Source organism: Triturus cristatus, chromosome 4_2, assembly GCF_964204655.1.
Source record: "Triturus cristatus chromosome 4_2, aTriCri1.1, whole genome shotgun sequence".
NCBI classification, from domain to species: domain Eukaryota; kingdom Metazoa; phylum Chordata; class Amphibia; order Caudata; family Salamandridae; genus Triturus; species Triturus cristatus.
Window position 1 is genome coordinate 708,088,346 of NC_140586.1, and position 27,948 is coordinate 708,116,293.

Here is a 27,948-nt window from a genome sequence, read left to right on the forward strand (position 1 = left end):
CTTCAAAGATTATGACGAACATTCGGTCTCGAAAATTCTATCCGCCCTTAACCCGAACAACCACTTCAATTAACCTCTCCCCTCTAACTGCTTAGCCGCCGCCTCTCAGGCTATCATCCCTTTTTGGACTGCAATTATCAACGCCTCCCTCTTACAAGGATCGATACCTGATTCCCTCAAAGCCGGTCAAGTCATCCCCATCCTAAAAAAACCTACGCTGGATCCTGCTTCCCCTAACAACTATAGACCTATATCCAATATCCCACTCCTTGCTAAAGGTCTGGAGAAATATGTTCAACAGCAGCTGAGTCAACACATCACCAACTTCCACCTACTGGACGACTTCCAATCCGGGTTCAGACCTGGTCACAACACTGAAACCAGCCTCCTCCACATCGTGGATGATGCTCTCCAAGCCCTTGACCAAGGCAAAACCTGTCTCCTAATCCTCCTAGACCTATCCTCGGCTTTCAATACGGTCAACCATGACAAACTCCATGAACGCCTCAAAATCAGGATGAGACTTGATGGCCCCGTTCTTGAATGGTTTAGGTCCTTCCTCCAGAATCGCTCTCAGAGATTCCTAATCAACGGCAACCTATCCGCTCCCTCTCCGATCACGGTTGGAGTCCCCCAAGGATCAACTCTGTCCCCCACCCTCTTCAATCTTTACCTTGAACCGCTTTCAGAAGTACTACGCAGCGCCAATATCTTCTACCACATGTATACCGACGACACCCAGATCTACATAAAAATCTCTTCTACCAAGGACATTCTTTCCCTGAATGAGGCTTTGAAGCTGACTGTCCTTTGGCTCACCTCTAACCAGCTCAAGCGTAACGCTAAAAAAAAGGAATTTCTTCTAATCTCCCCACCTAAAACCAACCCTGACATTCAGGAATGGATCAAGGCGATCACAGCGCTCAACTGCCAGCCAACCATAGTGGACTCTGCTAAATCCCTTGGAATTACCCTAGACTGCAGATTGAACATGTGCGGCCACATTAACTCGATGGCCAAAACAGCCAGATATCACCTGAGCTACCTAAGAAACCTTAAACTTGTCCTTGACACTCCTGACCTGAAAATGGCAATCCAGGCTCTAGTCATCTCCAGACTGGAATATGGATGCTCTACCCTCGCAGGTCTTCCCAAGACCTCCCTGGCACCGTTAAAAGCCTGCCTCAATACTGCTGCCAGACTCCTAATAGGCTCAAAGAAATTCGACCACATATCCACATACCTTAAAGCTCTCAACTGGCTTCCTTTCGAGGCCAGAATCCAACTTAAGCTGGCTTGCATCACTCACTAGGAGCTATACTCGAAGTCACCAGCAGTCCTCGCCCAAAAACTTGTAGTATCTGGAGGAATCAGAAAATCCCGATCCGCCAGAGACCTCTTGCTCCAACCTGCACGCTTGCGGAAAAAAAACATACAATCGGGCCTTCTCAGGGGCCGCACCAAGAATTTGGAACTCACTCCCGTCCTCCATTCGAAAAATTCCGGTCTTGGCACGCTTTCAAATGGAGGCCAAAACCTTCCTTATGGGCAAATTCCTCTCCTAACGCTTCATCACAACCACTTCAGCAACCTTGTGCTACCTTCCAGTGGGCTCTCCCGGTGTCCGGATGACACCCACCTGGCACCTCTGGGTATCCCACCCTGGATCTGAGACCACCTCTCTTGCAAAATGTATCTACCTGTTTTTATCCTAACTGTTTCCTTTCTATTTTATCCCAAATGTATCCCTCTAAGTTCCCTTGTATACTACTTGTCATTCCTGTAAAGCGCTCTGATACCCTTACAGGTCTGGTTCGCGCTCTATAAAACTCTAAATAAGTAAATACCCTAGTATTCCTGGGTGACATGGAGATAGTTCCTAAAATCTATGTGCCATTGAATACGGCAAAGTATAGGCAATGGGTTACCATCAGAGCTCTTTAACAGTCTCGCCCAGGAGGTATCCTCTAGATCACCCCTCGACCCCCTTCCCCACAGGATCTGGAAGGAGCATGGACCTGAACTATGCCCATGGTTGCGACAAATATGCTGTCAATCCCTGAGTGAAGGAGTAGTCCCTGAGATTTGGAAACAGGCAGTGGTAACCCCCCTGCTGAAAAAGCCATCCCTGGATCCAACAATACCAGCCAATTTTCGGCCTCTATCCCTCCTGCCGTTCCCCATAAAGATCTTGGAATAGACGGTTAGCAAGTCCCTGTCGCGCTCTCTTGAAGAAAACCATCTATTGGACAGGGGCCAGTTTGGATTCCGGCCAGGTCATGGAACGGAAACCACCCTGGCAACCGTGCTGGACATGTTACGAGTGCGAGCCGACAACGGTGACTCCTCAGTGCTGATATTACTGGATATGTCGGCCGCATTTGACACAGTTAGACATGCGGTATTGATAGCAAGGCTGGAGAGATTGGGGGTGAAGGGCTGTGCCTTGAAATGGTTGCAATCGTATTTGTCAAATAGACAACAGGTTGAAACCATGTCGCCATTCGCCTCCCCTAAGTTTCCGGTCCGCTACGGAGTGCCTCAGGGCTCGGCAATAAGCCCTATCCTCTTTAACGTCTATCTACGCCCTCTGATCCCCATCATAAAATCATATGGGATCGACCTGGTTAACTATGCCGATGACACTCAATTGGTGTTTTCCTTGGAAGGGAAGCACGCGGTGTCTATGGACACCTTTCAGGAGTGTATGCGCCGGGTCTTGGGCTGGCTGAAGTCTAACTCCTTACAGTTCAATGGGGGGAAGACAGAGCTGCTATACTGTTCCTCAGCAAGACCATCTAAACCCCTACCGTGTGAGTTTAGGATTAAGCCGGAGGACAATCCCCTAGTGGCAACAAAAACGGTTCGCAACCTGGGTGTTATGGTGGATGAGGACCTTCAGATGCAATCTCAGGCCAATAAAACAATTAGTATCTGCTTTGCCTTGTTAAAAGCACTCCGGCAGATCCTACCTTTTCTACCCAGTGAGGCCAGACCCTTGGTGGTTAGAAGCATAATCCTGAGTAGACTGGACTATTGCAACTCCCTGTATCTGGGTGCTCCCCAGTACATCTTGCAGGGGCTGCAAAGAGTCCAGTCCATGGCAGCCAAATTGGCTGTTAACAGACAGCGTAGCTCTTCTGCCACTCTGGCCCTGATGGATCTTCACTGGTTGCCCATCAGAGATAGAATCAGTTTTAAATCTCTATGCATGGTATATAGAGCACTGCATAACACAGGCCCGTTAGTCCTGCAAGAGAGATTTTCCTGGTATAAGCCTAAAAGACTTCTTCGATCCTCTAGTCAAAGCTTGGTATCCATAGCCAGATTCAAGTTGGCCAGGATGGGAGGCAGGGCCTTTGGTACAGCAGCATCATGTCTCTGGAATGAGTTGCCCCAAAACATCAGACAAGCAGATTCCCTGATGGGCTTCAGGAAGAGTTTAAAGACCTGGCTATTTGCCAGGAATAGGAAGTAGTGCATCCGCTTAACAGTTCAGCCTGTTCTCGTTGACCTAATCCACCCAGGTCTCTAAGCACCAGGATACCCGTCGGGTGACAGCTGCGCTATAAAAGACTCTCATACAATACAATACAATACAATCAATGGGCAAGATGTTGAGGCTCTGAGGGACAAAGGAGCCAGCATGACTATAGTGAGGAGTCATCTGGTGGTCCCAGAGCAAGTTCTACCCAATTGGATTCCACCAGGTTGTGGTGGCTGACAACAGGGAAGGCCAATATCCAGTGATCCTTGTTCCATTTGCGTGGGGAGTGGAAGGGTCTTGGGTCTTCTGAAAGTTGCTGTGAGCCCTGTTATGCCTCTGGACTGTCTGTTAGGGAATGACCTTGAGCACACTTTATGGAAACAAGTGGAGCTTATGGCACACTTGAAGATGTTAGGGTTGCCTGAGTGGATATGTGCTACCACCAGGTTCATGACTGTCCAGGAGTCAAGAATGTCTGGAGTCTGGGAAAATGGCCCAGACAGCTCCCAAAAAAGGGAAGGATAGGGAGTGTGGGAAACCAACCCCTGAATGTCTCCCAGTTGAGGTGGATGGGGCACTTGAGGAGGACGCTCCAGAGCCCAATGTGGAGGACATTGTCTCCCTTGGTGTCCTGCCTGAACTTGCTCGATGGCAAGGAGAAGGAGGACCCACCAAGAAGGAGTTCTGTAAGGCAGAGAAAGCATGCCCAACCCCGGAGGGTGTGAGACAACAGGCCAAAGCCCAAGCAACATGTGATGCCTTTGGCAACCACATTTACTGTAGGGATAACCTCCCTTATAGTGGGCCTAAGGCAGCTGTGCATGGGGCAACAAGTGCCTTGGTGGCCCTCCACTGCTACAGAGCCTTCTTACTGGACCTGGCTCATGAAGTATCACTGGCAGGACATCTGGGCCAAGAAAAGACCTGTTCAAGGTTTGTCCCGCACTTTTATTGGCCTAGGATGAAGATTGTCTCAGATGGATACTGAAGGACTTGCTTGACCTGCCAGGCCAGCGAGAATACAGAACAGAGGCTGTAAGCCCCCCTTAATCCCTTGCCGAGTGTTGGCACACCCTGTGAGAGGGTGGACATCAACACTGCTGGGCATATTGATCCTTAAACAGCATCTGGCTGCATGTTTATGGTGGTACTGGTGGATCATACCACAAGGCCTTACCTCTAAGGACTGCAACTGCACCTGCAGTGGCTAAGGCCCTAATGGGGATTTTTACCAGAGTGATTTTCCCCAAGGAAGTGGTGTCTGTCAGGGGCACCAACTTCATGTCTGCGTATATGCAGTCAATGTGGAAGGAGTGTGGAGTGACTTACAAGTTCTCCTCTCCCTACCATCCACAAACCAATAGGCCTATTGAAAGGTTCAACAAGGGCCCGCCAGAGGCTCTGAGGAGTAACTGGAATGTCCTCTTGCCATGCTTTCTCTTTGCTTACAGACAGGCACCACAGAAGCGGGATGAATTTTGCCCCTTTAAACTTCTGTATGGTCATCCTGTAAGGTGACCTCTGAGTCTGGTAAAAGAAGGGTGGTAGCAAGCGCCTAGGAAAATGCCCCAGGATGTAGTTAGCCACATGCTGGCCTCAGAAGCCAGATGGCCAAGTTGTGGAAGGAAGCTTCTGGCAACTTAGAGCCCAGCCAGGAAGGGATGAAGCAGTGTTATGACCAAACGGCTAGTCCTATGGAACTGCAGCCCGGACAAAAAGGGTGGGTAATGGAACTCGTGGAGCCCAGGGTCCTCCAAGACAACTGGAATGGGCCCTATGAGATAGTTGAGAGGAAGGGTGAGGTCACCTACCTGGTGGAGCTCAAGACCGCCAGTCACCCCCAGAGGGTGCTCCATATCAACCATATCAACCCACACTTTGAGAGGTCTTAAGCCACCATGCTGCTGGTGACTGGTGGAAGAGAGGAAAAGGAGAGTGAACCTCTTCCTGATCTCTTAGCCTCCAAGGAGAAGGATGGGTCAGTGGAAGGTGTACTCCTTTCCACTACTCTGCCTTCTGAACAGCAGAGTGACTGTCACCAGTTGCTAGGGCAGTTTGCCGCTATGTTTTTTTCACTCCTGGGACTACCCACCTGAGTACCCATGAGGAGACAGCCGCCCTGTCAAGAATAAATATTACAGGCTGTCCGATAAAGTAAGGGCGAGCATCAAAGATGAGGTTTCTAAGATGATGTAGATGGGGTGATAGATCTCTCCAGTAGCCCCTGGTCAAGCCCTGTTGTGCTAGTACCAAAAGCTGCCTCACTGTGCACTACACCTCATCTCAGGGTCTGTTTAGACTATAGGGCATTACATTCTGTCATTAAGACTGATGCTCATCTCATTCCCCGGGCTGATGAGCTGATTGACTGGTTGGGAGCTGCCCAGTGCCTGAATACCTTTGATCTTCAGGATACTGGCAGATTGCCTTAACTCATGGAGCAAAGAAGAGTCAGCCTTCTCCACTCCACAGGGCCATTATCAGTTTAGGGTATTGCCATTTGGCCGCAAGAATGGCCTTCTTCCAGAGGTTGATGAACCAGGTCTTATCAGGGATGAAGGCCTTCAGTGTTGCTTACCTGGATGATGCAGCTGTCTTCAGCAGCAGCTGGAAGGGCCACCTCTTTCACCATAAGGAAGTGCTTTAGGCTCTGCAACAGGCAGGCCTGACTATCAAGCCCAGTAAGTGCCAGATAGGGCAGGAGTCTGTGGTGTACTTGGTACACCTGGTGGGGGTGGGATAAGGTGCAGCCCCTCTAGGCCAAGATAGAGACTATCATGACCTGGAACCCCCCCAAAACCCAGACTGAGGTAAGAGCCTTCATATACCGCACAGGGTACTATAGGAGGTTTGGCAAGTGATATGGCACCATTGTTGGTCCCTTGACAGAGCTAACTTCAAAGAATCAGCCCAGACATTTGAGATGGACAGAGGCATGCCAAAAAACATTTGACTCCCTGAAGCAGGGCATGTACACATCCCCTGTGCTCCAGGCCCCTGACTTCTCCAAGAAATTCATTGTTCAAACAGATGCCTCAGAACATAGCATCGGGGCAGTTTTTTCACAGCTGAATGAACAAGTCCTAGACCAATCTGTAGCCTTCATCTCGAGGAGGTTATTTCCCAGGGAACTAAGGTGGAGTGCTATTTGCTGTGGTCTGGGCTCTGACGAAGTTGAGACCATACCTGTCTGGGACTCACTTCCTGGTTCAGACAAACCACAGGCCCGTCAGGTGGCTAATGCAAATGAAGGGTGAAAATTGTTGAGGTGGTCCATCTCCCTAGATGGAAAGGACTTTACGGTGGAGCACTGAGTTGAGGTTGGCCACACCAATGCTGATGTTCTTTCCAGGTTCTTCGCCTTAGTGATGTGAACTCCCAGGAGGTTGGGTAGCTCTCCTCACTTTTAGCTGGGGGGCCACATGTTAGAACAATGTTGGACATTGTGTTTCTGGTTTGCAAAGTATGCATCCTGTAAGATCAGGAACCACAATCTTGGTCAGGGTAAGTCAGATACACACTTTAAATTAACCTGTGCTCACCCTCTAGTCAGTCAAGCTTAACTTAAGAGGCAATGTGTTAAGTATTTGTGCAGTGCAACAACAGTAAAACTGTGAAAACACCACACAGGTGTAGGAAAAGTAGTATGATTTTATAAATAACACAAGACCAAAATGACATAATCCAATAAGTCGAAGTCAAATATACATTTTTAAAGATTGAATGCAAAAATAGCGTTTAGAAGCATTTAGTACTTTAAGAGTTAATCAGTTGCCCTGGAAAGGGACAAAGTACAGAGTTCAGGCCGCCTGCGATGGAGTGTAGGCCGGCTGCAGGATCCACAGAGTGCCCACTGAGCAAAAATACCTTAATCCTTGGTCGCAAATACGAGATGCGGGATGCGGCAACCGATGCGTCAATGGCAGTCCCGTAGTTCAAGAGATGCTTTGGTTTTCTCCACGCGTTGATTGCGATGTTCCAGTTTCCGAAGACGAATCGTTGGTTCTATGTTGCGTTGATTCCATAGCCGATGCGCCAGGTTGCTCCACTCTGTCGGAGGGATGCGGTGATCGTCCTTCAGCAGTGGTGGTGATGTGGTGGTCACTGCACTGAGTCTGGGACTGATGTGCCGGGTTTCTCCACTCTTTCGAAGGGATCTGTTGATTGTCCTTTAACAGTGGCAGCGATGCGGTGGTCTCTACGGCTTTTCTAATAGCGTTGCTCGGGCCCCAAGTGGGATGCAGCGATTCTGTTCCCGCTTCAGTGGCAATGCAGCAATTCTGCTCATCACCGCAGAGGATGCATTGGATTCACTGGAGCAAACACCTGAAGTGACTGCTAATGCCCCAGGCAAAGGAGCAGGGTTAAAGACTTTGATGCATGTGAGTCTTTGAGACCAGGAGGCTAGTCAGCTAGCCCTTAGAGACACCCTGGGGCAGTCAGAGGAAGCAAGAAGGCAGCTAAGAGCACAGCAAAGCATGAGTTTTCCAGAGCAGCAGTCCAGCAAGCAGCAATCCTCAGCACAGCAGGCCTCCTTCTTGTCAAAGTTGTTTCAGGTCTAGAAGTGGGTTCCATGATGGAATATCGTTAACATAAATATCGTCAGAAATAAATATCGTCACTAAAATATCGCTTACATTAATATCGTCATCCTATACTTAAACAAGGATTCACACAAATATCGATTTTGTTTTATCGACAACCCTAATATCGTTCACACTAATATCGACAACATAAATATCGACTACTACATGATCGACTTTATTTTAAATAACATGACCTTAGACATGTATATAGACTACACTAACATCGACGACCTATCTGCTTATAGAAATATACAAAAAATATCGTCTTTTTATTACCAACTCGATATGCACTATTCTTTTATTTTACACACTTTTTTAAACTATTTTACTTTACAAAACTATTCACACATATAATTATTTAACGGTTTTCTAATTCAAAATAACGTTCTCGACCAATGATTTTGAAATTTCACTAATTCAAAAGCTACCATTAATTAACTCACTAATATAAAAACAATTATACACTTAACGTAATTTACCATTTTTGGGCCAAACTTGGAGAAAAACGGTTACCTTGCTGAGAGAAGAAAATACAAACCTACGACTACAACTACAAAACGTCATACTACACTTGAAGTAAGTAAAATCCCATTGCTTTTTTCATTCGAACTTAGCATAAAGTAGATAAACTCCCTAAATTAAAAAGTGTTCTTCTTTAGAGTGAAAAAAGAACATGTTGAACTTATCAACAACGACCAGAAACTTACATGTAAAAACATTTATTAACTACCTTATCCATGTCTACTTAGATAGCTGACTAAAATTATTTAAACTTGCTAAGTAAATGTACAATTTACTTCATATATTAACAACTACTATCATCCAAATACTATAAGTAACACAATGATTAGAAAAAAAAAATGAATGCTGCGCTAGGTTGCTGTCCAGTAGCACAGGCGCAAAGGAGGATAGTTCAGTTAATCCATGAATGTATAGGCAGCATACGTGGCAACTGCTTCCAACAAAAAATTGTTTGCAGGGCCACTAAAAGTCTCAGCCATCCAATTAATTAAAGAAAAGGAACATACGTGTTCTTCAACCATCGGAGCCTCTAGCACAATCAGAGGGCGACCGGAATGTTCCTCTAAATAGCTCATAGCCAAGAAGTCGTAGGCAGCCGTTGATATGTCCCAATTACCCAGGATACCATGCGCCGCACCACAAGCCATAATCCGGACACCAGAACAGGCCAACTCGTGAGACACTAAGGGCCTCATCAGTCGATCGAAATCCGGCACCGGAGACACCGTGTTGGTCAAGCACAAATCCAGAGGCCATTCAAAGGGACAATCCAGGCAGTGAAATGCAGGTTGCACGCAGGTGAAGTAGGAATACCTGAAGGATAATCCATATGCCAGGCTTAAAGTCGCCAATGGCAGAGTACCATAAAAGTCAAGCATCCTATCACGAAGAAGATGCAGACGGGACAGGTGCTCGTGTGGCACAGAAACAGCAGCCATTCCGTAGTATGAAAAGTAAAAGCAGCACACCTGCCACCAGTGCCAGAAGCAGCGGAACACCTCCAAAGATGCTCGAGAAAATCGAATGAAAAAATGCCGGAATCACACCAAAAATTGTTTGGAAAGAGGTCACGAGGCCTGAGCCTACAAGTTTAAAAAAATGAGCCAGGCCGGTCGTGGACGAGGCATTGAAAATAGTTAGGATCAAAGCTCCGAAATGTAGGGGGAGGTCAGTATTAAAAACCGCCTGTACCTCAGTGCGCGTATTAGCAACGTGAAGGACAAATGTTTCACGAGAGGAAGTCAATGACACCTATTTTTGGGACAATACAGCTCTTATTCTGCTCAACTTGTTGAACTCTGCTTTCAAGGTTGGAATCGAAGGCCAGATGGAAACATCCACCCGCCCGTGCGGGGGTGAAAAGAGAACATTATTGCAGCAGACAACCCTCTCCGATACAGTTACTATATATGGGATTCCCACTAACATCCCGCAGCAAGCTTCATTATTCAAAATTAAATAACTACTGTTTACAAGCAGCGTCAAAGAAGGCGTAATCACAGGCACTGGGACACCTCGTAGGACGCAGGCCAAAATCGGGGCTTGTACATTGCATGCACCGTGTAATTGAATGTGCCTACATACCAAGGAATGATCTGGTGTCGTGGTACATTCCTCACCCTTCAGATAAACCTCAGTTCCGTCCCTAGTACATCTATACGTAAAGGGGAGGGACCAAACCTCATGTATGAAAGCGGTGCCCAGCTGTTCATATCTACCCAGAGCATAATGTTTCATACAAGACGTAAACTTAAGAAGTGCGAAAGGTAGAGTTATCAACCCGTATATAAGCCACGTGACTGAATTGATTTCCGCCACAGAGAAAGGTAACGGTTCTAATTTTTCAATATGTAATAATGAATATGTAGCATCTTTCATGGACATAAATAGCTGCTTATCAGTAATGTTAAAAGGAATGAATAACGATGTAGTGCTCAAATAGTCCCAAGGGACCCTCCCTGCCTTTAACGTCTGCAATGTCCATGCAAACTGCATAACAGAACGCAACTGGTTTTGACCATTATATAACACAGACATATCATCATGCACAATATCAACAACTGACGAAACAATATTATCTAATGTATAAATTCTGGAAGAGAGAGTGCTAATGCTGTTATCTATAACGGCTAAAACCTTTTCCATGTTTGCTTGGTCAATATCTCTCAATCTTGAAGCCGCCTCAATTTGCGAAAATTTCCACACTTCGTTGTAAATAGCATACGCCCACCTTTTGGTTCTGCCACCCACAGGACCTTTAACAAAATAATTCAAATCTATTTTGTCATGTAACTTCGATAAATGAACTTTGGCAGATGCTAAGGTGGAATGTCGCAGCCAGGATTGACATAACTTTCCCACAGAATATGTAGTTACAGTATGTGACGACTCAAACCGAGGGTCTACGCGTTCCAGAGGACTAAATACCATTTTGATCAAAAATAAATTGTAAACTCAGGGAAAGTTCTGGATAGTAAACCATAATAAATTACTATTCTAACTCCAATCCAACATAAGTCAGGGAAAGTGCTGGATAGTAAACCATAATAAATTACTATTCTAACTCCAAACATAACATAACTCAGGGAAAGTGCTGGATAGTAAACCATGATAAATTACTAATCTAACTCCAATCCAACATAAGTCAGGGAAAGTTCTGGATAGTAAACCATAATAAATTACTATTCTAACTCCAATCCAACATAAGTCAGGGAAAGTGCTGGATAGTAAACCATAATAAATTACTATTCTAACTCCAAACATAACATAAGTCAGGGAAAGTGCTGGATAGTAAACCATAATAAATTACTATTCTAACTCCAATCCAACATAAGTCAGGGAAAGTGCTGGATAGTAAACCATAATAAATGACTATTCTAACTCCAATCCAACATAAGTCATGGAAACTGCTGGATAGTAAACCATAATAAATTACTATTCTAACTCCAAACATAACATAAGTCAGGGAAAGTGCTGGATAGTAAACCATAACATAAGTCAGGGAGAGTGCTGGATAGTAAACCATAATAAATGACTATTCTAACTCCAATCCAACATAAGTCATGGAAACTGCTGGATAGTAAACCATAATAAATTACTATTCTAACTCCAAACATAACATAACTCAGGGAAAGTGCTGGATAGTAAACCATAACAAATTACTATTCTAACTCCAATCCAACATAAGTCAGGGAAAGTGCTGGATAGTAAACCATAATAAATTACTATTCTAACTCCAAACATAACATAACTCAGGGAAAGTGCTGGATAGTAAACCATAATAAATTACTATTCTAACTCCAATCCAACATAAGTCAGGGAAAGTGCTGGATAGTAAACCATAATAAATTACTATTCTAACTCCAATCCAACATAAGTCAGGGAAAGTGCTGGATAGTAAACCATAATAAATTACTATTCTAACTCCAAACATAACATAACTCAGGGAAAGTGCTGGATAGTAAACTATAATAAATTACTATTCTAACTCCAATCCAACATAAGTCAGGAAATGTGCAGGTTAGTAAACAAAAGAAATTTTTCTATCTAAATTATTTTTTAGACCCTATTCCCCTATAATACCAAAATAACGCTTCTTCAATATTAATTTAATATTTTTTATTAATATTAAAAAATAAATTTCGTGTAAAAATTTTAATTTCGATGTTAAATTTTGATTTCATGATACATTTCTAATTTATTATTATTTTATACAATTTTTAAAGACTACATTTTTAAATTACTACCCACCCTAATCCCCTATAATACCAAAAACCCGCTCCTAAAATTTTTATTTGAAATTTTTAAATTTAATTACAAATTTACATTCGTAAACAATTAGAAATTTAAAATTAAATTTTAAATTTCTTAATTATTTTCTCATTTGTTTATATTTTATAATAATTTACTATTCTAACTCCAATCCAACATGTCAGGAAATGTGCAGGTTAGTAAACAATATAAATTTTTCTATCTAAATTATTTTTTAGACCCTATTCCCCTATAATACCAAAATAACACTTCTTCAATATTAATGTAATATTTTTTATTAATATTAAAAAATAAATTTCGTGTAAAATTTTAAATTTCGAGGTTAAAATTTGATTTCATTATAAATTTCTAATTTATTAATATTTTATACAATTTTTAAACACTACATTTTTAAATTACTACCCACCCTAATCCCCTATAATACCAAAAACCCGCTCCTAAAATTTTTATTTGAAATTATAAAATTTATTTACAAATTTAATTTCGTGAAGAATTCGAAATTTCAAATTAAAATTTGGATTTCTTAAATATTTTCTAATTTGTTTATATTTTATAAATTTTTTAAAAACCAAATTTTAAATTACTACCCACCCTTATCCCCTATAATACCAATAACCCGCTACTAAAATTTTAACAATTCTTTTGTAGAAAATATTTTTTAACACATATTATTACTAGTAGGAGTTTTGTAAGTTTTTTAAAAACATAATACATATTTTTTTATAAATTTTATAACAACTTATATTTTTCTGTCGATATTATATGAAACGACATTTTGTTCAACGATATTCTGTTCATCGATATTTTTTTATGACGATATTTTTGTCATTCTCACGAAACGATATTTGTTAAAAAGATATTTTCTATTACGATATTTTTCACAGTCGATATTCTTACCACGATATTAATGCTAGTCGATATTTTCCCGTCGATATTCTATCTTTATACCCTAGAAGTGTACTGAGTTGGTAGGGTCGAGGCCCAGTACTTCTAGCGAGTTGTGCCTTTGAAGTGGGGGTGACTTCAAAGAAGGGTCTTTGAAGTGCACACAGTTTCCTTCATCCTGCCATGGCTCCAGACTCACTACAGGGGGATCTGCAGATCTTTGTGTGTGGTCAAAGCACAGACTATTCGGTTGTAAGTTGAGGCAGTTTTTGACTACTGTTTTTGTTTCTATTTATTTACTGAATCCAGTTCGTAAAGTGATAAACAGCGCAATCTCCATAATTAATAACTTACCTATTGCTTGCAGGCTGCTTCTGTAGAGTCTATCGAGGCAGGCGCAGACGGCTGGTACCATTGCCCGACCCTGCAGACCAGTAGGTGATGGTGTGCAGTTGGTGCACCAAATGTGAATGTGCTGCAGTGCGGCTGCACGAGCCCAGCCTCTGAGGCCGAGGGCCTGTTTTGATAAAGGTCATTTAAATAATGATAATGGCCTTGTCGTAAATAAAATATTACGCGCTCAGAATTTCTAGATATCAATATGATCATGCATGAAGCAAGAGGCTGAGTCCGTGGTGTCAGGTTCAAAAGGGCTTTATTCAAATAACTCGAGTTATAGGGAGAATAGTTCCATCACCACAAGGGATCAGGACCAGGATTCTCAAAAAGATATTCTCAATATTCTCTTTACAGAGTACAGTATATATATGTTTATAATAATACACGTAAGCAAGAGTGCTTCAGGCGGAGCAAGAGAGAATGAGATAAGAGCATGTGGGTGTGTAAGTAGGCGTGAAGGTGGGCGTCCACTTGATGATAATAGGTAAGTGTCAGAGGTGGGTGGATGCCTAGAGGGGGTTGCGTGATCAGCTGGAACTTTACTGGAACTTTGCCTTACTTGTGCTCAACTCGAGCATGACGTGTAACTGACGTGTGAAAGGGTTGCTATGCAACCGGGAAGTCTAGAGTCTAGAAGTGAGGCCTTCAGTGTCAGGGCGACCAGCACATCTTGTATTATCTGATATCTAATGTCTGGAGCAGGGACTGATACGTGACATAGGTTGCCCATCACCAAGGGCCAATGTGGCATTTATTTCTTCGTTTACTGCTGAAGTCTTACATGGGGGCTATGGGCTTTTCACTGACGTGAGCTTTGTAATCGCACAAAAAGAGACAGAGAGGCTAGGCTTTCTCCTTTGCAGATGGGTCATGTTTATCCCTCCTTCTCCAGGCAGGAATGTGGTTTCGGTAGGAGTAAGCAGATAACCGTGCCCAATACTGTCTCGGCACCTCGGTCGGGGCCCCTTTTGCTGAGGCCCAAGTGTGCAAGGCCAAGGAGACGCAGCTGCAGCTTTCAGAGCGTTCTGAGGCCTGAAACCTCTTTTCGGCTCTGGCTGAGCCACAAAACACGGGTTTTCATGTGGTGCAGGAAAACATGATGCAAAACGTGTAGGCCTCAATACAGATTTGTTGTTTCTCTCATGGGAGACTGGATTATGGCAGGCCACGTTATAGCATAAGCATCATGATAGACAGGCCATGGAGGGGAAATACATAGGTTACATGTATGTGCACATGAGTGGTGGGGAACACACGGGGACACATAGGCCTCATGATATTTTATTTTCCTCATTCCCTCCTTGTCCCCTAGTGGACCCTCATGTCATATCTATTCTCATGAGACAGTCAATCTGTTCTTGCAGCATTATTTTACCATTTTCAATGCTCTGTAAATGGGGATGTGGAACACATGCAGTAGCACACAGGCCGCAAATGGCCGGGCCACACTGCAGACATAGGCAACAACTGAATATCATCAGTAGTATTAGTCCACGGATGGTCAACACTTTCCATCCCCATGCCGATATTATTTCCCAGAGCCAACTGGACCAAGTCCACGTGCCTGGGTCTTGGTGTATGCTTTGGGCAATCTTGTGGAGTCTTGTTATTGCTTTGTATAGAGACGGTGCGTTATTAGGTATGAAAACGCAACAGCTGGAACCGATGACCCTACAGGCCCCGCCCCTATCCGCTAGGATGACGTCAAGAACAAGACGATTCTGAAGAACGACCATTCTCATAGCAGACTGTTCCTGGGTCAAGTTCCCCAGGGCTGATGCAGTCTCATTAGCAACTGTTTCTAGAATCCTTGTTAGTCTGCGGATAAGTTTACTATTCTGGACGGGACCTATGAAGAAAAAGAATCCTTTGTTGAAATCTGTATATTGTTCCCAAGCTGTTTCAGTCTGGTCAATGCCAGAGGCATCGAGCCCTCGTCTGTGTCTGATAAGTGCTAGTTGGAGATTTTGATTATAGTTCGATGGGGCCAAGAAAACCGGTGGTAAAAAAAATGATATATAGCACGTCCCACCCCAGTCTAAGGGCAGTTGTACATAGGCTGTCTGGCCACAAATAAAGTAGGTGTGTCGTGATGCTCTGAAGTAAGACTTTCCTTTGTCTTTAAACACTATTATAGTGTTACACTCGCTGTGCCCCAAATGTACAGAGCCTTCTTTTCTGACACACAAGTTCCCTTTTACTGGCAGGACTGTGATTGAGGATGGACCTAAATTGTGTATGGGCTTGACATTCAACACTATAAAGTCAAGAGTCGCATTTCCTTGCAGGTACTCTTCATTTTCTAGATCTGTACCTTTCCTTTGGGGAAGACCTTCTTCATCTGGGAAACATGCTTTATTCATTACTTTATTCAAGTTACCCCATACCCTGTCGCCCCTACACTCCTTGTCTTGACATTCTTTGGCATCACCGTTGATGGATGTCATTAAGGCAAACCATGCTCCGCAAGAACCATTATGGGAGAATGGAAATGGGAAAAGAGGCAACACTCCCTTCACCTTCTGATACGGGGGAAGTCGGCCACAGACCCAGCAGTCTGTAGCATTGCTAGTCTGATGTGAATGGTGCAGCATCTGAATAAAGGTATTGTTGCGTAAGGCAAGTCGATACGATAGCTCATGGGATGGCAGATCACTAAATGTGTGCTTTATGGTATCATTAGTAGAAGAGTGTTAGAGTGAGGCAATAGGAGGAAAAATAGCATGTAGTATTAAGCTGATACATATCATCGTGATGCACAGAAGAAATAAAACAATCAAAGTCACTATACATCTACCACGTAATATTTTACAGTATTTGCTTTTCATCTTGCTCTTTTTCTCATCCGCAGTATCCAAGATCTTATGCAAGCCAGAATACATGTTCAACCGCTTCACCACCTAGTGGACTTAATTGATCAAACGGGTTCTGACTTTTTAGATCTAAGTTTAGCTTTGTACTCCTGCTGGGGAGTTGTCTCTAGTAAAGGGGGCTCAAAGTCTGAAGAGTTTATGTCCTTTTTAAACGAATCGTTATTTCCAAAGTAGCGTTTACAATGATGAAGATGAACCCATCCTTTCCGTCCTTCGACTTTAACAGCGGTCCTCGTGGTCAATAATACCAAATTGGGCGTTTTCCACCTTGGCTCAAGAGGGCTCGTCCTATCAAAGTTCCTTATGAGAACATAGTCCCCAGGAGCGAGGGAATGTTCCTTGACCTGGGTGTTGTCAGGGAAGGCGGCAGCAACCTGTGAACGACAAGAGAGTAGTGCAGACATCAAGGAAGCCAGGTAATCTGTCAGCATGTTACTATCAACATCAGTGATCTTTTTAGGCATTGGAGTGCCCCACATATTCGGTGGTCTACCAAAGACCACTTCATAGGGAGATAAGCCTGTTCTAGAATGGGCTACCATTCGCATGTAAAAGAGGGCAACCGGCAGGGCTACCATCCAATCTACACCTTTGTCTGCGCAAATCTTTGCTAGTTTTATCTTTAAGGTCTGATTATGTCTTTCTACAAGGCCTGCTGCCTCAGGATGTCGTACACAATGGAACTTCCAGGTATACCCTAACAGAAGGGACACCTGTTTCATGAGTTCAGAGGAGAAAGGCTGACCGTTGTCGGAATATACGACACGCGGTAATCCATAACGTGGGAAAAACTCTCGTACCAATTGTCTGGCGGTAGTTACAGCAGTATAATCAGGGACTGGATAGGCCTCTGTCCATCTTGATAGGGAACATACTACTACTAGGACATATTTGTAACCTCTGCATCTGTCCATTTGGATATAATCCATTTGAAGGACTTCAAAAGGATGGTCAGGTGGATGGAATCCACCTTGTTCCATTGGAATGCCTTCACCTGGATTGAATTGGCAACAGATCATACATGTTCTGACCTTTTGTTTCGCTGCTGCACGCAGGTGCTTGTTGAACCATATATTCTGTAAGCTGTCTAGCATTGCTTTCTCTCCTAAGTGTGCAGGACTATGTGCAGTATTTATGATCACTTGTACCATCGAATCAGGAAGAAACCATGTTTCTTTGCCCTTAGTCATCCAACCCTGATCAGTCAGTACCCCTCCTTGTTCCGACCATTTCTTCAATTCGTCTAGAGTAGCATGTGTCTGTATGTCTTGTACATCCTTGGAAGGATCCCTAACTGTCATGGCTTTGGTCATTGATGGTATCTGTGATTTTGTCATGTCTAGTGGGGTCTGAGCTGTCTAGCTGTTCGGTCTGCCAGATCATTGCCTTGAGAAATGGTATCTGTGGCTTTAGTATGTGCTTTGCATTTCAGGATAGCTATGGCTGTTGGTAAATGTATCGCATCTAGAAGGGCTTGAATAAGGGGGCCATGCTGTATCTTGGCCCCGTGAGAGGTCAAGAAACCTCTTTCCCTCCATAGTACGCCGAAGTCATGAACTACCACATATGCGTATTGTGAGTCAGTGTAAATGTTTACTCTCAGGTGCTTAGCTCTTATGCACGCTTGTGTCAGAGCGATGAGCTCTGCTGCTTGTGCTGACAGTATGTCTATTCTTTTAGTCTCTATGATTTCAGTAGCAGTGGTCACTGCATATGCTGCCACTAATTCTCCCGCCCCCGTCCTCATACATGAACCGTCAACATATAGTGTTAGGTCAGGGTCTGGGAGTGCAACATCTGTCAAGTCTTGTCTTGGTTTAGTCACGGTATGTATTACTTCAACACAGTCATGTGGGGAAACGTTTTCTGTACTGGAGGGCAAAAGAGTAGCAGGATTCAGTATGTTGCATCGTCTGATCTCTATGTGTGGTTGAAATAACGTCAGCTCATAACCCGTCAGTCTCGCTACAGTCAGGTGTTGTGTTTGTGTTCGGTTCAAGAGAACCTCTACTGCGTGTGGTACTTGTACTGTCAGGGGGTGGCCCAGCACTATCGAGTCACTTTGTCTTATGGCTAAGGCTGTTGCTGCAACAGATTTTAGGCACGCAGGCAAAGCCTGTGCTACTGGATCCAATGTACTAGAAAAATAAGCACAGGGCTTGTGTTTTCCTGCATGATCTTGTGTTAGGACAGATAGTGCTGTTCCATCTCGCTCTGTCACAAAAAGCATAAAAGATTTGTTGTAATCAGGGATCGCTAAAACTGGTGCTTGACATAAAGCTCTTTTTAATTCTTCAAATGCCACAGTGTGTTCTTGTGTCCAAGGGAGGACTTTAGTAGAAGCTACCTCCTGTGTCGTCAACTGTATTAGGGGCTTGGCTATGTGAGCATACTGGGGAATCCACTGCCTGCAATATGAAGTGAGGCCAATGAATGCACGTACCTCCTTTTGTGTCTTGGGCTGTGAAAGGCCAGAAATCAATTGAATACGTTCTGGTGTCAGGCGCCTACCCTCCTTGGATAGCAAGTGCCCAAGGTACGCCACTTGCTGTTCACAGAATTGCAACTTCGAAGGGGACACTTTGTGCCCCTTGTCAGCCAGGAAATGTAGAACAGTGAGCGATGCATTTTCACAGTCAGTTTCCGATCGTGCAGTAATGAGAATGTCATCTACATACTGTATCAGTGCTGTAGTGGTAGGCATATGAATACTGTCTAGTTGTCTTTTGAGTGCCTGACTGTAGATGCTAGGACTTTCCGTGAAGCCCTGTGGTGCTCTTGTGAATCTGAAGCTGCGGCCTTTTAAACTGAAACCAAAAAGATATTGGCTGTCCGGATGTATTGGAATACTGAAAAAGGCGTTCTTCAGATCGATAACTGTAAAGAACGTAGCCTTCGCATCAATGGCAGTCAATAATGAAGAAATGTCCGGGACCACAGAGTACTGTGGCACCACACATTTGTTTAATTCTCGCAGGTCCACAACTAATCTATAGACAGGTGATGCATTGGGATCAGATCTTTTAAGAATAGGAAGAACAGGTGAATTGCATATGTTTGAATCTGTCTCTATCACCACCCCTTGTGCGATGAGTTAATCGATAATTTTCAGCAACCCTACTTCAGCATCAGGTGGAATTTTATATTGTCTAATCCGTGGCAGCACCACTCCTTCCTTGAGGGTGACCTGGTATGGTGTAATGTTCATGAAACCTACGTCAGTCGGGCCTTGTGCCCATAGGTGCTGTGGTACATTTTGAAGCCTGATGTCAATATCTTTCATAACAAAATGTCCCTTGAAATCACGTAAATACAGTCGCACTCCTTCTGGCGAGCAACAGATAATTGCTCCCAGTTCCTTTAAAGTTTTTATGCCGAGTAAGTTTTCTGGACATGATTTAGTAAGCAGTAAGTCTGTTGTATGTATTAGTGGACCAACTCCTAAAGAGACTGGTTCTGAAACCTCATTGATAATAGGCTTTCCTGAAAAGCCCAGGGATATACTCTTTGAGCCCGAGAGGGGAGCCCCTGGAACCTTGGAATGACTGATGGTAGTTCTACTTGCCCCAGTGTCAATCAAAAACTTTTTATTCTTTCCTAGTAAACGTGCATGCACATAGGGACCCGCTTGGTCCACAGGAACTGGAATAAGGGGCAAGTCGAATTCCCTCTCTGGGCTTCTTCACGAATATGCTTGGTATTCTGGATAGTTAGTCTGAGCGTGCTCATACATTTGTGTTGTGGCGTGGACTGGTGCAGGTGCATGGACAGGCGGCGGCGGAAATGTATCTGATGTCTGATGTGTGTTATTTTCTTTGGAAGGATAAGATCGTGGCTTAGTTTTACCTATCGCTATATTGTGTTTCAGGACCGCACATTCATTTACGAAGTGGCCTGGCTTCTTGCAATAATTACAGGTTCCATTATTTTGTTTCGTGCTATTCTTGTTCGTGTTTGTGTTTGCCGGGGTCGATTGGGCCACCAGCATCTTCATCTTTGTGTCTCTCATGCGTCTCTTGTCCTGTTCGTGTTCTTCTCTAATTCTGTTCTGGTGGTATTGTAACATCTGTAACATTTGTGAAGGGCTGTTTGCTTGCCAAGTACTCTCAACCTTCAGTACCCTATACTTCACTTCTGGTAGGGAATTTTCTACTAGTTTGCTCACGAAAAGATGGGGATATGAATCACTACCGGGCTTAAGACCACTATTGATAGTGAAACATTTCTCAAACCTAGAGTAAAAATCGCTAGTGTCCTCGTCTGGTTTCTGTTTACAGGCTGAAATAGCATCCCAGTCTTCTTTCTTGGTAATTAGTAATCTGGGCAAAACTTGTACAAGGAGTTCAGGTAGGTCTTTAGCTCGGGGACCCAGACCAACCCCCGGGCCTCTTCCCACTTCCTCTCTTTCCAACAGATCCCAGCTGAGCCTTTTCTCTCCCACCTCCCAGTCCTGTCCTTTCAGCTTCTCGTAAATACCAGCAGGTAATAGCACTTTTAATAACTTTAGAACGTCTGCATATGTGTATTCTCCTAAGCGAAGAATGTCCTTTAGTTCTCGGTGAAAACCCCCCGGGTCTTTATCATGGGATGGTAACATTTTTTTTCATTTCCAGTATCTCTAATTTCGACAAGGGGGTGTAGACATACACCCGTTGCAGTACATTATTTGCATCCTTTACAGGATGAACCTCTCGTAGGGGGTTCAGCTTGTCGTATGACTGTCCCTTAACCTGTGGTGGAGCGGGAAGCAGGGATCTAGTCACGTATACTATATACTTGTGTCGCTGATCCAGAATGACATTAATCAGTTCAGTACCCATGTTCATCCACCTGTCTAGTATTATGTCGTCCAGCAACTTATACAATAGACCAGGACCAGAATATTGACTCTCATATAACGTGATCAAATGTTGGACCATGTAAACACCCGCTATGCGCTGTTCGTTTGGTGGGAGGCTCAAGAACGTTTGGGCTACGATATCATTATTATATATATCATATAGGGATATCCACAGGGTGGCTGATCGTGCTAATTCATTTTCGGTCGGGGTGAGGGGCTGATCGTTACCTAGCCATTTATTCACCGCTTTTTCGGTGATCTGGAACAAACTTTCAAGGGAATATCTTTCTTTTATGGCAGTTCCCTGTTTACGGTGATTGAGGCCCTTGGGCCTTTCGAATCGCCGGGCATGGCCTACATAATGTATTCTGTCTTTGTCCCCTGCTTCGTCATCAGACGATAACTCAGCTGTTTCGTTCGGGCCTCCTTCGTGTGACGCTATTATTGCCTTTCGGATTTTGGTCAACATGTTGTCTGTCTGGCCTGATTTATCATGCTGACCGGCATCTATGCGATCACTCCAACCAATATAACAACGGTCTACGTCACCATCGCCTTCGTCTTTTTCCCTGATCAGACAATTAATTAGGAAGCGAAGGATATAGTTCTTAATAATTACCTTTCTATTTTGTACAGCTTCTGCTATACACTCAGAACCTTCCCCTGTTCTTATGAATGTGTACATTTTCTTTAGATGTTTATCCATATCTGGTAATTTTTCCAAATCTGCGACTGCTCGTCTAAGCCTTAGTGAAAACACGAGCATTCTGCCCTTTCCTGGATCTGGGTCATATATACATTCGGAGATGTCTACTTTTACTGTCGGCCCCCCTCCTGATGTTGCCCCGGATCCTCCCTCCCCGCCGTCCTCGAGCTCCTGGAGCTGTTCTTGCGTTGGGGGTGCAGGGAAAAATCCGTCCGCGTATGCTGGTGGGGATTCCTCTAGGTAGGTGTTAATGAACTTTTCGGATGCTGTTTGTTTTATTTTTCGGGGTACTTGCGGTGGCACTCTAACTGGTCTTTCTACTGGGGCCACTTTTGCTAGTTCCTCTGAAAGGACGGGATAAATACCAGCAATGGCAGTATTTCTTTCTCTTTCAGCCTGCTCTCTTTTTACCCGCTCCCCTTCTTCCTGTAATTTCTCTTCTTTGGCTTTTTCGGACTCCTGTCTACTTCTCTCTGCTTTGTGGAACTCTTTCTCTGTTCTTCTATGTGACTCCTTGCGCCATAACTCAATGGCATCCTTCTGAGCAGGTCTAGATTTTCTCTTCCATATCTCTTCCTCTACCTTCATGATGCATTCCGCATCCCACGTTCCCGTAATGGGCCATTTATATTTTGTCTCTAAATCCTTCGTGTAATCCACCCATAGTTCTAAAAACAACACGGCATCTAAACCATGTTTACAGTACATGAAATGTCCAGGTGTGTCTCTAGGCGGAATGTTAACTGGTTCCTCTAGTACACCTTTCCTGGTACATATCTTACGCAGTTAGCGAAAATAACGGCATGTTGGAATGTAACCGAAAACAAAAATCACAATGAACAAAAAACCAAAAATCACAATGAAACAAACTTTACACAAAAATCTGACACATTCAAACCTAACTGAACCTTACTAAGACAATAACATTCATACAGTTATATCGGTGCACCTGAAAACTTGGACTCTAAATCTTGAAACATTAATCCTTGAATGCATGCTCTTGAACATACCGGTCTCACAAGTGAGACACGTCTTTACCGTGTTCATTAAATGAACCCGTCATTATTGCAACCCCCATGAGAAACTCACCGGGAAGCAGAACTTGAACTTGAAGGCCTCGGACACTTGACGCTGCGCAGGGAATGGCGTATCTTAGGTGGATCTCTAGAAACCTCGGACACAGCTCTCTCGCAGGGTGGGCTCTGGGTCGGGACGATCCGCAATCCTCACCGCCTCGTATGGATGCCTGGTCGCAGTCCGTCTCCTTCGTTGGCCTGAGGGAGTTGGCGGGAAAACCCGCGACGTGTACACTCGAAGTCCGTCACGGCTGTGGAAGGGGGCAAAACTGGACCTTCATCTCCGGCGCATGGGGAAGGAGATTTGTCCCTGTTCGGGCGCCATTAATGTCGTAAATAAAATATTACGCGCTCAGAATTTCTAGATATCAATATGATCATGCATGAAGCAAGAGGCTGAGTCCGTGGTGTCAGGTTCAAAAGGGCTTTATTCAAATAACTCGAGTTATAGGGAGAATAGTTCCATCACCACAAGGGATCAGGACCAGGATTCTCAAAAAGATATTCTCAATATTCTCTTTACAGAGTACAGTATATATATGTTTGTAATAATACACGTAAGCAAGAGTGCTTCAGGCGGAGCAAGAGAGAATGAGATTAGAGCATGTGGGTGTGTAAGTAGGCGTGAAGGTGGGCGTCCACTTGATGATAATAGGTAAGTGTCAGAGGTGGGTGGATGCCTAGAGGGGGTTGCGTGATCAGCTGGAACTTTACTGGAACTTTGCCTTACTTGTGCTCAACTCGAGCATGACGTGTAACTGACGTGTGAAAGGATTGCTATGCAACTGGGAAGTCTAGAGTCTAGAAGTGAGGCCTTCAGTGTCAGGGCGACCAGCACATCTTGTATTATCTGATATCTAATGTCTGGAGCAGGGACTGATACGTGACATAGGTTGCCCATCACCAAGGGCCAATGTGGCATTTATTTCTTCGTTTACTGCTGAAGTCTTACATGGGGGCTATGGGCTTTTCACTGACGTGAGCTTTGTAATCGCACAAAAAGAGACAGAGAGGCTAGGCTTTCTCCTTTGCAGATGGGTCATGTTTATCCCTCCTTCTCCAGGCAGGAATGTGGTTTCGGTAGGAGTAAGCAGATAACCGTGCCCAATACTGTCTCGGCACCTAGGTCGGGCCCCTTTGGCTGAGGCCCAAGTGTGCAAGGCCAAGGAGACGCAGCTGCAGCTTTCAGAGCGTTCTGAGGCCTGAAACCTCTTTTCGGCTCTGGCTGAGCCACAAAACACGGGTTTTCATGTGGTGCAGGAAAACATGATGCAAAACGTGTAGGCCTCAATACAGATTTGTCGTTTCTCTCATGGGAGACTGGATTATGGCAGGCCACGTTATAGCATAAGCATCATGATAGACAGGCCATGGAGGGGAAATACATAGGTTACATGTATGTGCACATGAGTGGTGGGGAACACACGGGGACACATAGGCCTCATGATATTTTATTTTCCTCAGCCTGGCATCCCTGCACAGAGCCTTTGCCGTGCATGACCGGCAAGCCATTATCATTATTTAAATGCTCCTCTGCCGTGCAGACTGTGTCCAGCTGATGCGTGCTGTGACACTGACAGCATGTTAATATGTCGAGCTAGTCTGCATTGTGCTGAGGGGCCCCGCACTGCGGGGGCTGTGGGGGCCTATGTTACGCCCTACTCCCAGGGAGAAGCATGAAGTCACACCTAGCTTTTCCTTTGTTCTGGCCTGTCTAGAGGGAATACACAAAGTATTGTGTAGGCAGCAGACAACAAAGAGCTAAGAGCAGGAAAATGTCCAACATTCTAAAAGTGACATTTTCAGAGAGCTAAGTACAAATCCACTTTTGCCACTATAGAAGAATTGTCATTACCATTCCAGAGGTACTAAATATGACATCACTATTGTCTCTCCATTAGGAATTATTCCAAGTCGAAATGGCAGTGTAAACTACACACACAGGCACTGCAGTGGCAGGCCTGAGACATGTTTAAGGTGCCACTTGTGTGGGTTGCACAATCAGTGCTACAGGTCCACTAGGCGCATTTACTTTACAGGTCCTGGGCACATGTAGTGCACTGTACTAGGAACTTACTGGTACATTAAATGTGTCAATTGTGGATACATTACACAAACCATGTTTTAGGAGAGAAGCAAATGCGCGTTGGCACTGGTTGGCAGTGGTAATGTGCGCAGAGTCCCAAGGCCAACAAAAAGAATCAGCAAAAAGAGGAGGTAAGCAGACAAAAATTCTGGGGGAAGACCACCCTAAGAATGCCAGGTCTAACACCCTTTAAATATGTTCTAGCCAAAGCTATTCTTTCAGCAAGTAAAAAGTATGCACCAGGGTGTAAGTGTTGGTATCTGTGAATTCTTTTAGGAGAGGGGAATAAAAGAATAACCCGCTGTGTGTACCCAGCCCTGATGTGATCTAATTTTAAATCTTTGAGAAATAACACACGACGACTGAATGACAATCTTAATTGTGGTAGATCAGGCTATAGATTGGCAGGCAGCTGTTAAGAGAGCATTTACTTGCATTGCTCAAATGTACGGCTGTGCATTAAAGGACATAATGGAATTTTCCTCTATAGGCCCTTCATATGTGTATGTTGCTATATTGTGACTCCTTGGGCTCTTTTTTCTTCTTTTCCCCTTCCTTGAGATGCCTTTGTCTTTACAGACAAACATATGTGAAGCCTACATCATATGGTTGTTGATTTCTCTGCTCTGTCTCTCTCCCTCACGTTAGGAGGGTCATCTCTTTTACAGTTTCCTTAGAACTTCTGCACTTTTATTTTTTTACTCGGGGTTGCCCAAAGAGTGCTCTATTCTTGTGTTTGGCAGGTCACCATGCCAACCCTCTTGCTACACAGAGGATCACCTTTTCCTCAGAGAAACTGCATAACGTAGATGGTAAAATGGCAATTTTTAATAGTCATACTTTTCATATTACCTTGCTGAATATCGAGGCCTTACTGCCTTCTCATCTCCTTGGCATAAGTAAGCCTTTGCCAGACCTTTAAAGGAGGTCTGATCTATGCCACATCTCCTCCCAGTCATTGTTGGGATATCTTTAATCTACTACTGAACCAGTGTCACCTTAAGGATTTTGGGGGCCCCGGGCTATACCTATTTTGGGGCCCCTAGAGAGAACAAATGTAATTGTATTACTCATTTCCTGCTAATTAAAAGAGGCATGATGCCATAAATTGCATGTTAAACTTTAACAGGGTCACAAAATAAATTGAAATAGGTCTTGCCTGGGACCCTAAAAATCCTTTAGATCACAATTGGTAAAGAGACAGAGTCCGAGGCAGAGGTAGGCAAAGAGAGAGAGAGAGTTTTAGCTAGAGAACCACAATAGGCAGGTCCAATAGAGAAGAAATAAATGTTCCCATGGACCTCCTTGTAAGGTGGGAGCCCTGGGCAACTGCTTACTTTGCCCATACCTTAAAAAGTCTCTGTACTGAACCACGATCTTTTGTTCCTTATAGCAACTTGCCTGTCCGACCTTTCTCATCCTCACTTTCATATTGTCCTGCCTGTTAGATTTCAAACCTTTCTTCATTCCACAAATTTTACAGAAATGTATTCATTAATGCATTTCATTATATTCATATTGAATCACATATGAATATTACACAATACATATATTGATTGTTATACAGATCTCCAATTGAACATATACAGATGCCTGCTTGGAACATCTACATGTTCACACTCTTCTTGCCCGCCCAATGCATTTCGGGACCTTTGTCCCTTCATCAGGGGCTAATCTATAATAATGAACAATAACAGCGCACAGGGTAATTGTTATTTCCATGTCGTTCTGATACTGTGATGATATAATAAAGTAAGTAGAAGACTGCCATCCTTAGCCCGATAAGTGATCTTGCTCGTGCAAACTTGACACCTGGACCACTGACTGACTCTTCCATAAATGCCTAATCATGGTTCAGGATTGGATGGCGGCTAACTTTCCAAAGTTGTACTAAGGCAAGACTGAAATTAGTGCCTAAGAAAACTCCACGGTCCGGTCTAAGTCCCTTTGGTCATCTTCCTTTGGTATCTTTCTAGCTCCCACCAGAAAGTGAACATTTTTGACTTCTTGTTTGGACAAGAGCTTTCACTGAATACTCTAATCCTGTACTTCCTGTCTTGTACTTAATAACTAGGCTAGAGTGATGCGTGCCACCATTCGTTCTTGTTTAGACTACGACAACTTTTATACTTGTGCCTCTCAGAGTACCAGGTTTGTAAACTTTGGGGAATTGAAAACATGGCAGTGCAGGTAGCTGCTGGTCTTGTTACGATTGCTCATGCTCCTTAGGCACACTGCAGTTTTCATTGCCTGTTGATAAAAAGCAACACTCAGTGCAGGGCTCATCGTTTTATACACTGAGCCTTCCACAATTTACGTTCCTTTCGGTTTTCACACTAGACCTTGACTTGATCACTAGATCAGGTGTTCTGTTGCTTCTCCAGGTCCCCTGTTATTGTCAGACCCATGCAGCAAGGAGGTCTTTGACTGTTCTGAGCACTACACCCTAGAATAATCACCCTTTTGAGCTTTGGAGCTTTTTCTTAAAAACAATTACCAAGCATTGGCAAAGCCTTTGACTTTGCCAATGGTTTTTAGCCGTGTTGTAGAGCATCGTGGCTGCTGTGCAGCATGGCTAATGAAAGGCATGATGACATGGCCGTCTAGTCATTTTGTACATGTGTGTATGCATTCAAAGTTGCTATGCAGATGGCCATTCTTTTCTAATTTATTGGCCGGAGATGGTTTGGTAAATAAAAAGTAGCTCAAATTTGCTT

General features: G+C 44.0%; 1 protein-coding gene across 1 annotated transcript in view; it reads left to right on the top strand.

The window, feature by feature from the left end:
* The window catches only part of LDLRAD1 (low density lipoprotein receptor class A domain containing 1), an 89,758-nt gene that overhangs the window by 36,244 nt on the left and 25,566 nt on the right, over positions 1-27,948 (top strand). The window lies entirely within an intron of this gene.